Genomic DNA, 15,969 nt, shown 5'->3' with positions numbered 1-15,969 from the left:
AGACGCACAAGCTGGAAGCAGCAGGCGTCATTCATGAGGTCTGGTACCCGGAGTGGCTGGCGAACCCCATCATCATGCCAAAGAAAGGCGGAAAGGAGGGCATGTGTGTTGACTTCACCAACCTCAACAAGGCCTGCCCCCAAGACCCGTTCCCGGTTCCGCGCATCGACCAGATTGTCGACTCCACCGCCGAGTGCGACCTACTGTGTTTCTTGGACGCATTCTCGGGCTACCACCAGATCAAGATGGCAGTGGAGGATGTGGAGAAGACGGCCTTCCTGACCCCATGCGGGGTGTACTGCTACACTTGCATGTCATTCGGGCTACGCAACGCATGTGTGACCTTCCAACGGCTGATGCACATTGCCCTAGGTCAGCAACTCGGGAGAAACGCTGAAGCCTACGTCAACGATATCATGGTAAAATCTCGGGAGGCAAGAAAATTGATTTGGGATCTGGAGGAGACCTTCGCAAGCCTGCGCTAGGTGGACCTGCGGCTCAACCCGAAGAAGTGTGTGTTCGGTGTACCCTCCGGCAAACTGCTGGGCTTCCTCGTGTCCCACAGGGGGATCGAGGCTAACCCGGAGAAGGTCAAGGCGATAGAAGACATGAGGCCACCGCAAACTCTCAAGGAAATGCAGAAGCTCACGGGCTGCATGACCTCACTAGGGCGCTTCATCTCCAAGTTGGGGGAGCGTGCCTTGCCGTTCTTCAAGCTGATGAAGAAGGGCCCGTTCGAGTGGACCCCGGAGGCCGAAATGGCATTTCAAGACCTCAAGAGATACCTGACCAGCCCTCCGGTGATGGTGGCGCCTTGTCCCCTCGAGCCCCTGGTGCTTTAACTTGCCGCCACTCCCTACTCCGCCAACGCGACACTAGTGGCGGTACGGGAAGAGCGCCAGGCCAAGGGCCCACCGCGCCATGCCACACCTCTAGCCGGGGCGATACGACACCAGGAGGATACCGCAGAGGCTGCGACAACATCAACAAATGATCAGGCCCGGCAGGTCGGCGTCCTCGAGCCTGTAGAGGCCCCAATGGATGACCAGGCTCCTGAGGTCCCATCACGTCAGGAGATGCCCCGACCTCCAGCAAACGCGGGCTCCATCGACACTCCCTCCCTTGTCGAGCACCCAGTGTACTTTGTTAGCACGGTGCTGCGGGATGCAAGGGCGCGATACCCCATGCCACAGAAGCTTCTGTTCGCACTCCTGGTGGCCTCGCGTAAGCTGCGCCATTACTTCCGAGGCCACCCGATCAAAGTTGTCTCGGCTTACCCACTGGAGAGGGTGCTCCAGAGCCCTAATGCCGTGGGAAGGGTTGCCGAGTGGAATATCGAACTTCAGGCATTTCAGCTCGAGTTCAGCACAACCAGGATCATCAAGGGGGCCGACCTAGCCGACTTCGTGGCCGAATGGACCGACGTCTCGGAACCTGACGATGGCAGGAGCCCGTCTCTCTCGCCAGGAAGTGAAGCACCAGATGGTTGGGTCATGTACTTCGACGGCACCTTCGCATGCCAAGGCGCGGGGGCTGGAGCCGTGATCATCTCTCCCACCCAAGATAAGCTCTACTACGCCGTAAAGCTCTGCTTCCAGCGGGGCGAGAAGGTCTCCAACAACATTGCGGAGTACGAGGGGTTGATCGCCGGTCTCAAGGCAGCGGCGGCCTTGGGAGTGAAGCGTCTCACAATCAAGGGCGATTCTCAGCTCCTTGTCAACTTCTCCAACAAGGTGTACGAACCAAGGGACGAGCACATGGAACCATACCTCACGGAGGTGCATAAGATAGAGAAGCAATTCTTGGGCCTAGAGCTGCAGCACGTCCCACGCGGCACCAACAAGGAGGCTAATGAAATCGCCAAGAGGGCATCAAGGCGGTTACCCCAAGAACTTGGTGTCCTCGAAGAGCGACTCTTCAAGCCTTCGGCGACCCCTACTTCCGCGGAGACTACATCACCTCGAGAAGAACTCCCTCAGCCACCAGCCCCGGGAGCCCCCGCTTGCGGCCCGGCCTCAGGAGCGCGTCTGCTCCTGGCGCTCGAGCCTCGGGAGGGCTGCTGGACCAAGGAATTCAAGGCGTATCTCGTGCATGGGACGCTGCCGGAGAAGGAGGAAGATGCGGAGCATGTGGCCCGGAAGGCTGCGACATATTGCATCCAGGACGGTGAGCTGTACAGAAAGCGACCAAATGATGTTTCCTTGAGATGCATCTCCAGGGAGCAGGGGAGTGAGCTGCTGGTTGACATACACGATGGAGCCTGCGGGCATCACTCCTCGTCTCATACCCTGGCCGGCAAGGCATTCCGCAGAAGGTTCTACTGGCCCACGGCACTCAACGACGCGACCGAGTTGGTAAGGTCCTGCGAGGCCTGCCAATTCCAAGCCAACCAGATCCATCAGCCAGCTCAGGGCCTCCAGACTATGCCGCTCTCGTGGCCATTCACGGTCTGGGGGCTGGATATGCTAGGCTCGTTCCTTTGAGCGCATGGGGGCTACCGCTACCTCTATGTCGCCATCGACAAGTTCACCAAGTGGGCAGAGCTGGAGGCCGTCCGCACCATCCCGGCCGGGTCCACAGTTAAGTTCATCAAGGGCCTCGTGAGCTGGTTCGGGGTCCCTAACCACATCATCACCGACAACGGTTTGCACTTCACTAGCAATCTCTTCAAGACATATTGTGCTAACCTTGGAATGCAGATTTGTTACGCTTCGGTGGCACACCCCAGGAGCAATGGCCAAGCCGAATGCGCCAACGCGGAGGTGCTGAGAGGCCTCAAGACCAGGACCTTCAAGAAGAAGCTCGAGGCATGCGGCAGGGGATGGCACGACGAGCTCTAGTCCGTGTTGTGGTCCATCCAGACCACCGCCACCAAGCCAAAAGGCGAGACCCCTTTCTTCCTCGTCTAGGGAGCAGAAGCGGTTCTCCCTCACGAGGTCAGGCCTTGCTCCGTGCGGGTCCTGGCATTTGATGAGATGCAGCAGGGCGCCATGCGGGGGATGGACCTTGTGCTGGAGGAGGAACGCCACCGTGAAGCCTCGCTCCGAGCGGCAAGATACCAGCAGGCGCTGCGATGGTACCACTGTCATAGCGTCCGTTCTAGGACGCTCGAGGTGATCTCGTCCTGAGGCGGGTGCTCTCCAAGGAAGAGTTGCACAAGCTCTCGCCCATGTGGGAGGGCCCGTTTAGGATTGCCCGTGTCTCCAGGCCTGGCACCGCGCGCCTGGAGATGCAGGACGGGATCCCCATCCAGAACGCCTGGAACATCCAGCACCTCCGGAAGTTCTACCCATGAAGCAAGGCCTAGTGCCTGTGAAGGTCTCCGCTCGTGACACTTTCACGTAATAATGAGTGGGGTTGTACACGCCCCGGAGTCTCAGGAGTGCCGCCCTCGGGCCTTGGGGGCTCCCTCCCACGTCCTAGTGGTAGCACTTAGCTCCGCGCTGGTGAGAAGACTAGACTAGGTGCCGGACGCGGCTGTTCATTTGCTTTCTGAAGTTGGCTCGCCCCTTTGCCATTAATGAAATTTGGAGTTCTAGCATTTCTCGTTGGTTTGGTTGAACCCCCTCTTCTTTCTGATTCTTCCCTCGGTCCTTTGTTTCTTCGCGAGGGAGGGCGGCAGTTGCCCGGTGCTCTCCCTCGCACGCCCCGTGAGGTGGGATAGACAGGTAGTATGCGCGTGCGCACTTCCCTGGTCTCCGTGAGGTGTCCTCGTCTGAGCTTGTGATCGGCGCATCCCCCTTTTAGTCAGTGCCCCACGGGTACCACGACATGGTGCGTTTGGCCATAACCATCCCATACCTGAGGCTTTGCCCAAGAAAGGCTATGGATTTCTTAACGAAATTTTGCAGCTTCGCGATGTCACCCAAATGAACAGCGGGGAAGCCCCACCAGGTACCCAGAGACGCGCGCCCTCAAGAGGACAAAGTTGCCGCGGATGCATCGAGCTAAGTTATCCCCTCTACACCCGTATAAGGCATAGATCTCACAACACAACCCGGAAACAATAAACGCGCCATAAAAGCAACATAAGCACCACGGTTCATTACACACCCTCGCAGGGCCCCGAATTTGTTTCTGATAATGCAGGGGAAAGGGAAGGAGAGGACAAGCAAAAGCGGCTCCTACGACGAGCCTGCTCACGAGGGTCGGCCCCGGACTCAGCCAGAGCCTTCCTCACGCTTCACCGGGGCGCGACGGCGGGATGACCCGCCACCATCCTCGAAGCGGTCCCGATGGTGTGGTGGCTGGTCGTAACCGCCGCTGCTGGAGCTTTCGCCGAAGGAGGAGCTGCCGTAGTTGGGAGAATCGTGGTCGCCGTTGAGGGGAAGGTCGCCTTTGTGCTCGTCGTGACCATCGCCAAGGCCAAGCACCTCGCCATCGTCGTCGTCATCTTTAGGGCAGCATCCAGCACGGCGGCCGTCTTCCTCGAACACCCTCACGAAGAGGGGCGCTGCGTCGTCGTACTTGAAGTGGAGGGCGCACCGCCTGCCCAGGTCATGCGCACGGCAAACATCTGCCAGCCGCGGGCCAGGGCTACATTGCCCGTGGCGGAGATCTCCACTCCCCCCCCCCGAGGCCTTGCTACAGCAGCCGTCCGCCTGCAGCCAGAGGCCGCCTGGACATGAAGCCGCTAGCTCTCTGACAAAGAAGCACGGAATCTGGAGCCAGGTGACGGCCGGGTTCTCCGACCACACAACGAACTACGGCAGCACCTCCGCCGAGTGTAAGCGTGGTCGGGGAGGCCTGGCGACCATGGTGCGCCTCCCCTTGTTGACCGGACCGACACGGCCCAAGTGACTTCCACCGGGAGGAAAACGCCGCCTCGGATGCCCAGAGCGGTACCGAACCCCAAAGAGATCCGCCCTCTACCACAAGGAGCCGCAGCGGGGGTCAAGGCGTGCTTGCGAGGGCGACCACGCCCCCTCTTGGGCGGAGGAGAAGTGGGCCCCTCTTGGCGAGCCTTTCCCTTCTCCACGGCAGAGAACCTCTTCAATCGGCGCCATGGATGGCCCAGCTAGCAGTGAAGCAAGGAGGAAGGGGCAAGCGAAACGGGAAGAGATGGGCGACGGGGGCTCCGCCCCCCTCCCCATTTATAGCAAGAGAAGCCCAACCGACGACCCCCACGATTGCAGGTAATGATGGCTTTTCTGCATGCAACAGGGACTCGTCAAGTCGGGCAGTTGCCGAGGCAGCATGGGGAAGCGGAGACGCCCACGTCCCGTCAGTCGCCATGCGTCAATCAAGGCTGCAGGCGGTTGGGGCCTGCAGTGCTTCGCACTTGCCCCTTGGCTTCGCCTCAAAGGCAAGTCCGAGCGTGCCTTGGGCCCGGGGCTACTCTCGATGCTCTGGGAATGGCGGTCCCCAGACTTGCTTGCCTGCGGCCCACGGCGTGGCTCCTCTAGCGACCTGGTACGGCCCATCTTCACTGGCAAACACTCAAGACCTTCGCAAGGCGGAAAACACAAGACCTCATCAGGGGCAGTCTCACTAGGCTAGCTCGCGAGGAGCGGAGAGATCAAGGTGAGGGGCACCTCATAAGGTTCCCGTGACGTGAGCCATGATGACCAAGGCCAGGCGGGTGCGAGGCGGGCGTAGAGCACCAGTTGCCTCTTTGGTGTTAAAGGAGCTGGAGCAGGCAAGGAGTCCTGAGGAATCAGGCAAAGGTCTCAATATCAGTGCAACGACACCAAGACCAGCAGGACGGCAGGATGGAGGTCATCGCGGAGCCCACAACGGCGTCACCACGAGAGCCTTTGGCAGGCGAAGACCACCTTTTGTCAAGATAGCTTGTACTAGCTGCCCCCTTCAAATTGTCCGTTGTGGGATCCCTTCCCGCCTAATATTTGGGAGGAGGACCAGGGCCTCTATAAATAGGATTAGCCACCACCAGGGACGGGGGATCAGATCCATTCCACCCTCATATGCACCATCTCACCGAGCTTAAGAACACCTCTCCTCAGGACGCTATTCTTCCCTTGTACTTGTTCATCCTGAGCCTACAAGGCAATCCACCACACCACACTAGAGTAGGGTATTACACCACATCGGTGGCCCGAACTAGTATAAACTCCTGTGTCCCTTGTTCTTAGAGTTCGACGAGCTGAGCTTTGAGATCGTGGTGAGTGAGTGAGCTAGGGGGAAGGAGAGATATTCGTGCGCACCCCAGAGTTTCAACCTTAAGGGTTTTGCCAGAACCCGAAATCCGACAGCTGTTGGTTTGCATATGGGTGTTCTAACTAAAACTTTTGCTAGGCACATTTTCCCTTGGCTTCCTGGGGAAGTTGTCGGTTTTGCATACAGGTGTTCTAACTAAAACGTTTGCGATGAGTATTTTATATTTGAAAACGTATTAAACTGCAGCTTGGGCACCATTAATGGAGAGGATGCGAGCAAGGCGGGCGGCCATGAAAGTCAAAGGGCTCGCTTCTCGGTGAGCCTGTGCGGCCTACAAATCGCACGTTTCCCGATGAGCCTCTGCATTGGAGTATAGCTCGCATGCCTCCCGTTTAGTCAGCACTCAAGCACATGTCCGCACGGCACCTCCTAGACATTAAAAGAGTGAGGCGTGGCGTCATGTGAATGGTTAATAGAATGCACACAATTTAAATTATACAAAATGTTTGAGATGTTATAGTGGCAGCTATTTGTTTAAAAATGCCTTTGTTGGATGTTATTCGAGTGCGCCTTCTCTCAAAATGGACACAAAAAATACCACAACATGTCGGGTGCCATTCCATTATAGCATGCCAAGTTTCATGAATTTCAGACGAGTTCTGGATTTAGTAGAATTTAAAAACAAAGTATCTCAACATTTTGCCGGCAATCAACAGTGCCCTGGTGTTTGAAATTCATTCCCATTTCTTGCATGGGACCTAAGCATGCACCCAAGGACACATATTTGATTTTTCAACCAATTTATATGCATTGGAGCATGTGCATGTAGTTCAAATTTGAATTATGCACATAAAATGCCTAGAAAACCCAGTTAGTGTATAAACATGTCCAAACGAACCACAAAAAATTCGAAAATTAAACACAACACTCCTGTTGTTCTATGTTGACACTAGACTTTTTTTAAACAATAAGAGGCAATGGATATCGTTTCGTCCCCAAAGCTGGCACGTTCCCTACCGAAACCATCATGCCTGTTGTGAGAAGCTCTGGTTTGTGAGAAGCTTATACCCATCACGCTTGTTGCTGATGCCGCTCCATGATAGCATGCCAAGTTTCATGAATTTCAGACGAGTTTCGGATTTACTAGAATTTAAAACTAGGTATCTCAATGCTTGTGGCCGAGTGATGGTGGCAGGGTGTTTGACATTCATTCCAATTTCTTGCATGGGACCTAAGCATGCAACCAAGGACACATATTTGATTTTTCAACCAATTTATATGCACTAGAGCATGTGCATGTAGTTCAAATTTGAATTATGCACATAAAATGCCTGGAAAACCCAGTTGATGTATAAAAATGTCCAAACGAACCCCGAAAATTCCAAAATTAAACACAACACTCCTATCTTTCTATGTTGACACTAGAAATTTTTCGAAAGCAATAAGAGGCAACGAATATAGTTTCATCCCCAAAGGTGGCTGATGTCGCTTGAAGCTATGTTGGTATTTCCCTAAAGAGGAAGGCATGATGCAGCACAGCGGTAGTAGGTATTTCCCTCAGATTTGAAACCAAGGTTATTGAACTAGTAGGAGAACCAAGCAACACAACATAAACAACTCCTGCACACAAATAACAAATACTAGCAACTCGAAGTGTTAAAGGGGTTGTCAATCCCTTTCGGGTAACACCGCCAGAAATTGGCACATGGACGTGAGAGAGTTGTAAATATTGATAGATCGAATGCCAAATAAAATAAATTGCAGCAATGTATTTTTGTATTTTTGGTTTAATAGATTTGAAAATAAAAGGCAAATAAAATAGATCGCAAAGGCAAATAATACGAGAAAGACACCCAGGGGTCGTAGGTTTCACTAGTGGCTTCTCTCGAGAAAAATAACAAACGGTGGGTAAACGAATTACTATTGGGAAATTGATAGAACTTCAAATAATCATGACGATATCCAGGAAATGATCATTACATAGGCATCACGTCCAAGATTAGTAGACTGACTCCTGCCTGCATCTACTACTATTACTCCATGCATCGACCGCTATCTAGCATGCATCTAGTGTATTAAGTTCACAGAGAAACAGAGTAATGCCATAAGAATGATGACATGATCTAGACAAGATCTATCTATGTAGAGATAGACCCCATCGTATTATCCTTAGTAGCAACGATACATACGTGTTGGTTCCCCTTCTGTCACTGGGATCAAGCACCGTAAGATTGAACCCACTACAAAGCACATCTTCCCATTGCAAGATAAATAGATCAAGTTGGCCAAACAAAACCCAAATATTGGAGAAGAAATACGAGGCTATAAGCAATCGTGCATATAAGAGATCAAAGAAACTCAAATAACTTTCATGGATATAAAAAGATAGATCTGATCATAAACTCAAAGTTCATCTGATCCCAACAGACACACCACAAAAAGAGTTACATCATATGGATCTCCAAGAGACCTTTGAATTGAGAATCAAATGAGAGAGAGGAAGCCATCTAGCTACTAACAATGGAACCGAAGGTCTACAAAGAACTACTTACGCATCATCGGAGAGGCACCAATGGAAGTGGTGAACCCCTCCCTGATGGTGTCTAGATTGGATCTGCTGGTTCGGGACTCTGCGGCGGCTGGAATTGATTTTCGTTGACTCCCCCTGGGTTTCTGGAATATTGGGGTACTTATAGAGCAAAGAGGCAGTCCGGGGGGCACCAGAGGTGGGCACAACCCACCAGGGCGCACCTGGGCCTCCTAGCGCGCCCTGGTGGGTTGTGCTCCCCTCGGAGTACCCCCAGGCGCTGCCTTGTCCCATTGTGTGTCTTTTGGTCCATAGAAAATCTCCGTAAAGTTTCATTGCATTTGGACTCAGTTTGGTATTGATTTCCTGCGATGTAAAAAGCATGCAGAAAACAGCAACTGGCACTTGGCACTATGTCAATAGGTTAGTACCAAAAATGATATAAAATGACTATAAAATGATTGTAAAACATCCAAGATCGATAATATAATAGCATGGAACAATCAAAAACTATAGATATGCTACAGACGTATCAGCATCCCCAAGCTTAACTCCTGCTCATCCTCGAGTAGGTAAGTGATAAAAACAGAAGTTTTGATGTGGAATGTTGCCTAATCATTGATCCATTCATGAAACACACTCGCATATTAACTACACTCAATACTCAAGTATGATCATAGTGCCTCCTAGTTGGTGCTTTATAAGAGAAGATGGAGACTCAAATTCAAAATAAAACTCACACAAAGTAAAAGAAAAGGCCCTTCGTACAGGAAACTAGGGATTTGTAGAGGTGCTAGAGCTCAAAGAGAAAAACTTAGAGATAAAAATATATTGGGAAGTGTGTTTTTCCCACCAACGAAAACGACTTAGAGTACCCAACACTTTCCATGCTAGATATATCATAGGCGGTTCCCATACAGAAAAAAAAGTTTATTCCTTTTTCCACCATACTTTCACTTGCCATGGCTAACCATATCCACGGGTGCCTTCCATACCAACTCTTTCCAAGGAATTTATTATTTGACAACATAAAGTAAATTCATTTTTCATTTTGGGACTGGGCGTACCTAATACATTTGCCTTACTCTCGTGCAATGACAAGTGAAGAAACACTCATTGTGAGAATAACACATCTATCACGGAAAATATTAGCCACCCCTCACCGCTCCATGAGCGGAACGAACACACAAAAGAGAAGTTTATTTTAAAAATTAGAGATGGCACTGATACATCCATTTTGTATCATGTTTTCTTACTGTTATTTATGATGTTTTTATCCATAATAATGCTTTTTGGAGTAATTCTAATGCATTTTCTCTCATAATATGCAGGGTATACAAAAAGAGGGAGAATTCCGGCAGCTGGAAATCTGGACCTAGAAAAGCTACGTCAGGCCACCTATTCTGCACAACTCCGAACAAGCTGAAACTTCACGGAGATTTTTCCTAGTGGGTTGTGCTCACCCAGGCCCACCTCCGGTGCCCATATTCTGGTATATAAGTCATTTTTACCTAGAAAAAAATGAGGACATGGCTTTCGGGACGGAGTGCCACCGTCTTGAGGCGGAACTTCGGCAGGAGCACTTTTGCCCTCCGGTGGAGCGATTCCGCCGGGGGAACTTCCCTCACGGAGGGGGAAATCATCGTCATCATCATCACCAACAACTCTACCATCTTGGGGAGGGCAATCTCCATCAACATCTTCAACAGCACCATCTCATCTCAAACCCTAGTTCATCTCTTGTGTTCAATCTTATTACCGAAACTATAGATTGGTGCTTGTGGGTGACTAGTAGTGTTGATTACATCTTGTAGTTGATTACTATATGGTTTATTTGGTGGAAGATTATATGTTCAAATCCAATATTCTATTTAATACCCTCTGATCTAGAGTATGATTATGATTTGTGAGTAGTTACTTTTGTTCTTGAGGTCACGGGAGAAATCATGTTCCAAGTAATCATGTGAACCTGATATGTGTTCGATATTTTGATAGTACGTATGTTATGATTCCCTGAGTGGTGTCATGTGAACGTCGACTACATGACACTTCACCATATTTGGGCCTAACGGAATGCATTTTGGAGTAGCAATTAGATGATGGGTTGCGAGAGTGACAGAAGATTAAACCCCAGTTTACGCGCTATTCCGTAAGGGACCAATTGGATCCAAAAGTTTAATGCTATGGTTAGAATTTATTCTTAATACTTTTCTCGTAGTTGCAGATGCTTGTGTGAGGGTTAATCATAAGTAGGAGGTTTGTTCGACTAAGAAAATCACCTAAGCACCAGTCCACCGACATATCAAATTATCAAAGTACCGAACACGAATTAAGCCAACGTGATGAAAGTGACTAGATGAAAATCCCGTGTACCCTCAAGAACGCTTTTCTTATCATAAGAGACCATTTTGGCATGTCCTTTTCCTCAAAAGGATTGGGCTACCTTGCTGCACTTTTGTTACTACTATCATTACTTGCCGGTTACAAATTATCTTGCTATCAAACTACTCTGTTACTTACAATTTCAGCACTTGCGGACATCACCTTGCTGAAAACCACTTGTCATTTCCTTCTGCTCCTCATTGGGTTCGACACTCTTATCGAGAAGAGATACAATTGATCCCTATACTTGTGGGTCATCAAGGCTATTTTCTGGCACCGTTGGGAGTGAAGCACCTTTGGTAAGTGGAATTTGGTAAGGAAATATTTATATAGTGCGTGGAAATTTATTGTCAGTTGTTAATATGGAAAGCAATCCTTTGAGGAGTTTGTTTGGGGTATCTTCACCTTGACCGGAACCACAATTAGCTACCCCTCAACCTACTGCACCTACTGAAAATATTGAATGTGAAATTCCTTCGGGTATGATAGAACAACTGCTAGCTAATCCTTATGCAGGAGATGGAACAAAATATCATGATATGCACTTGATATATGTAGGACAAATTTGTGGATTGTTCAAGCTTGCAGGTTTACCCGGAGATGAAGTTATGAAAAAGGTTTTCCCTTTATCTTTGCAGGGAAACGAATTGGCATGGTATAGGCTATGTGATGATATTGGATCTTGGAACTGGAATTGTTTGAAATTGGAGTTCCATCAAAAAAATTATCCTATGCATCTAGTTCATCATGATCGGAATTATATATATAATTTTTGGCCCCGTGAACGAGAAACTATTGCTCTAGCTTGGGGGAGGCTTAAGTCAATTTTACATTCATGCCCCAATCATGAGCTCTCAAGAGAAATTATTATCCAAAAGTTTTATGCTCAGCTTTCTCGTAATGATGAAACCATGCTTGATACTTCTTGTGTTGGTTCTTTTATGAAGAAGACTACTGAATTCTGGTGGGATCTTTTGGAAAGAATTAAACGCAACTCTGAAGATTGGGAAATCGACGAAGGTAAAGAGTCAGGTATTAAACTTAAGTATGATTGTGTTAAATCTTTTATGGATACCGATGCTTTTCAAAAGTTTAGCACTAAATATGGACTTGACTCTGAGATAGTAGCCTCCTTTTGTGAATCATTTTCTACTCATGCTGATCTCCCTAAAGAGAAGTGGTTTAAATATCACCCACCTATTAAATAAAAAGTTAAAGAACATGTGCCAGTTAAAGAAGAAACTATACTTTACAATATTGATCCAGTTGTTCCTTCTTCTTATATTGAGAAACCACCTTTCCCTGTTAGGATAAAGGAACATGCCAAAGTTTCAACTGTGGTCAGCAAAAGCTATATTAGAACACCTAAACCTGACGAACAAATTAAACTAGAACCTAGTATTGCTATGGTTAAAGATCTCTTGGAAGAAGATATGGATGGGCGTGTTATTTACTTTTGTGAAGAAGCTACTAGAATTGCCAAACCTGATAAAAAGGATAAACATAGAACTATTGTTGGCATGCCCGTTGTCTCAGTTAAGATAGGAGATCACTGTTATCATGATTTATGTGACGTAGGTGCTAGTGTGAGTGCTATTCCTTACAACTTATATCAAGAAATTATGAATGACATAGCACCTGCCGAGATAGAAGACATAGATTTTACTATTAAACTTGCTAATAGAGACACTATATCACCAACTAGGATTGTTAGAGATGTTGAAGTCTTGTGTGGGAAAATAAAATACCCTACTAATTTTCTTGTTCTTGGTTCCCCACAAGATGAATTCTGTCCCATTATCTTTGGTAGACCTTTCTTGAACACCGTTAATGCTAAAAGTGACGGTGAGAAGCAAACTGTCGGTGTTAGTTTTGGTGATGAGTCTCATGAGTTTAATTTTTCCAAGTTTAGTAGAAAGCTTCATGAAAATAATTGCCTAGTAAAGATGAATTAATTGGTCTTACTTCTATTGATGTGCCTCCTACTGATCCATTCAAACAATATTTGCTAGACCGTGAAAATGATTTACATATGCATGAAAGAAATGAAATAGATAAGATTTTCTTTGAACAACGTTCTCTGCTTAAACACAATTTTCCTATTGAAACTCTAGGAGGTCCTCCTCCACCTAAAGGTGATCCTGTGTTTGAATTAAAACAATTGACAGACACTTTGAAATATGCTTATCTTGATGAAAAGAAGATATATCCTATTATTATTAGTGCTAACCTTTCAGAACATCAAGAAGAAAGATTATTGAAAGTTCTAAGGAAGCACAGAGCTGCTATTGGATATACTCTTGATGATTTAAAGGGCATTAGTCCCACTCTATGTCAGCACAAAATTAATATGGAACCTGATGCTAAACCCGTTGTTGATCACCAACGTTGGTTAAATCCAAAAATGAAGGAAGTGGTAAGAACATAAATGTTAAAACTTCTGGAAGCAGGTATAATATATCCCATAGATGATAGTAGATGGGTAAGTCATGTTCATTGTGTTCCTAAGAAAGGAGGTATAACTGTTTTTCCTAATGATAAGAATGAACTTATTCCACAAAGAATTGTTACAGGCTATAGAATGGTAATTGACTTTAGAAAATTAAGCAAAGCAACTAGAAAAGATCATTACCCTCTGCCTTTTATTGATCAAATGCTTGAAAGATTATCTAAGCACACACATTTTTGCTTGCTTGATGGATATTCTAGTTTTTCACAAATACCTGTTTCTCAACCTGATCAAGAAAATACCACTATTACTTGTCCCAGACTTATTCGATGGGTTCTCTTGTTACAAGAATTTGATTCACATATCATTGATAGAAAAGGAGCTGAGAACCCCGTAGCTGATAACTTGTCTAGGCTTGAAAATGTGCCTGATGACCCACTACCTATTGACGATAGTTTTCTTGATGAGCAGTTAGCTGCAATAAATGTTGCTCATAGTACTCCTTGGTATGCTGACTATGCTAATTACATTGTTGCTAAATATTTACCACCTAGCTTTACGTATCAACAAAAGAAAAAATTCTTCTATGATTTAAGACATTACTTTTGGGATGACCCACATCTTAATAAAGAATGAGTAGATGGTATTATTAGACGTTGTGTACCTGAGCATGAACAGGGACAAATCTTATGGAAATGTCACACCAAAGCTTATGGAGGGCATCATGCTGGAGATAGAACTGCTCACAAGGTATTGCAATCTGGATTTTATTGGCCTACTCTCTTCAAGGATGCCCGTAAGTTTGTCTTATCTTGTGATGAATGTCCAACAATAGGTAATATCAGTAAGCATCAAGAAATGCCTATGAATTATTCACTTGCTGTTGAACCATTTGATGTTTGGGGATTTGATTACATGGGACCTTTTCCTTCCTCTAATGGCTATACACATATTTTGGTTGTTGTTGATTATGTTACTAAATGGGTAGAAGCTATTCCAACCAGTAGTGCTGATCACAACACCTCTACTAAAATCCTTAAGGAAGTTATTTTCCCAAGGTTCGGAGTCCCTAGATATGTGATGGTGGTTCACACTTTATTCATAGTGCTTTCCATAAAATGCTTGCCAAGTATGATGTTAACCATAGAATTGCATCACCTTATCATCCTCGGTCTAGTGGTCAAGTTGAACTTAGCAATAGAGAAATAAAATTAATTTTGCAAAAGACTGTGAATAGGTCCAGGAAGAATTGGTCTAAGAAATTAGATGATGCACTTTGGGCTTATAGAACAGCATATAAAAATCCTATGGGTATGTCTCCTTATAAAATGGTTAATGGAAAAGCTTGTCACTTGCCTCTTGAGTTAGAACATAAAGCATATTGGGCCATCAAAGATCTCAACTATGATTTCAAACTTCCTGGTGAAAAGAGGTTATTTGATATTAGCTCATTAGATGAATGGAGGACCCAAGCTTATGAAAATGCAAAATTATTCTAGGAAAAATTTAAAAGATGGCATGACAAAAGAATCCAAAAGCACGAGTTTAAAGTCGGAGAATATGTTCTTTTGTACAACTCCCGTTTCAGATTCTTTGCAGGAAAACTCCTCTCAAAATGGGAAGGCACCTACGTTATCGAGGAGGTTTATCGGTCTGGAGCCATCAAAATAAATAATGCCCAAGGTACTAACCCGAAGTTTGTCAATGGGCAACGAATAAAACAATATATCTCAGGTACGCCCATTAATGTTGAAAGTAATATTATCCAAACTATGACACCGGAAGAACACATAAAAGAGTCCTTCCGGAACACTCCAGAATCGTGAAAATAAAGAGGTATGTGATACGGTAGGTAAACCGACTCCAAAAAATCCGCAAAAATATTTTTTGTCATTTTTGGAATATTTAGAAAAAGAGGAAAATAAGAAACTTCCAGGGGGCGTACCCTGGTGGGCACAAGACACCAGGGCGCGCTAGGCTTGCCTGGTGTGCCCAGGTGGGTTGTGCCCACCTGGGACACCTTCCGAACTCCGTTTTTCTTCCGTTTGCTTTTCCACCAAGATAAAAAAATCTATATATACTTCCCGAACCTGCTGGACACCGTATCGCGGAGAAATCCCATGTTCTCTTTTCTTGTTGTTTTCTGTCAGATCTGTTGAGTCAGGCATCATGTCTTCTTCGTCCTCCAACAACATGGAAGAGGATGCTTGGTTGAAAAAGATCGAGCTGAAGAGAGAAGAGCCCGTGGAAGCCGTCAGAGGAGATGAGAGCAAGGAGGTTACCATAAATCACCCTCCGATCTTCGAACAAGCACTGCCAACTGAGGAAGAAGAGCAAGATATCCTTAAACCATACCTTGTTCACCTTACTCCTACCGAGATTCAAGCCTTTCGCGTCATTGAAATAGTTTGCATACAAAATAAGTATCTCACTCGTGAAAATATTCTACATCAAGAGCATATCATCCACCTCCGGAGCGTCATCCGTCGATTGG

The sequence above is a fragment of the Triticum aestivum genome, chromosome 3A (assembly GCF_018294505.1).
Source record: "Triticum aestivum cultivar Chinese Spring chromosome 3A, IWGSC CS RefSeq v2.1, whole genome shotgun sequence".
NCBI lineage: Eukaryota > Viridiplantae > Streptophyta > Magnoliopsida > Poales > Poaceae > Triticum > Triticum aestivum.
This window is presented reverse-complemented; position numbering follows the sequence as displayed.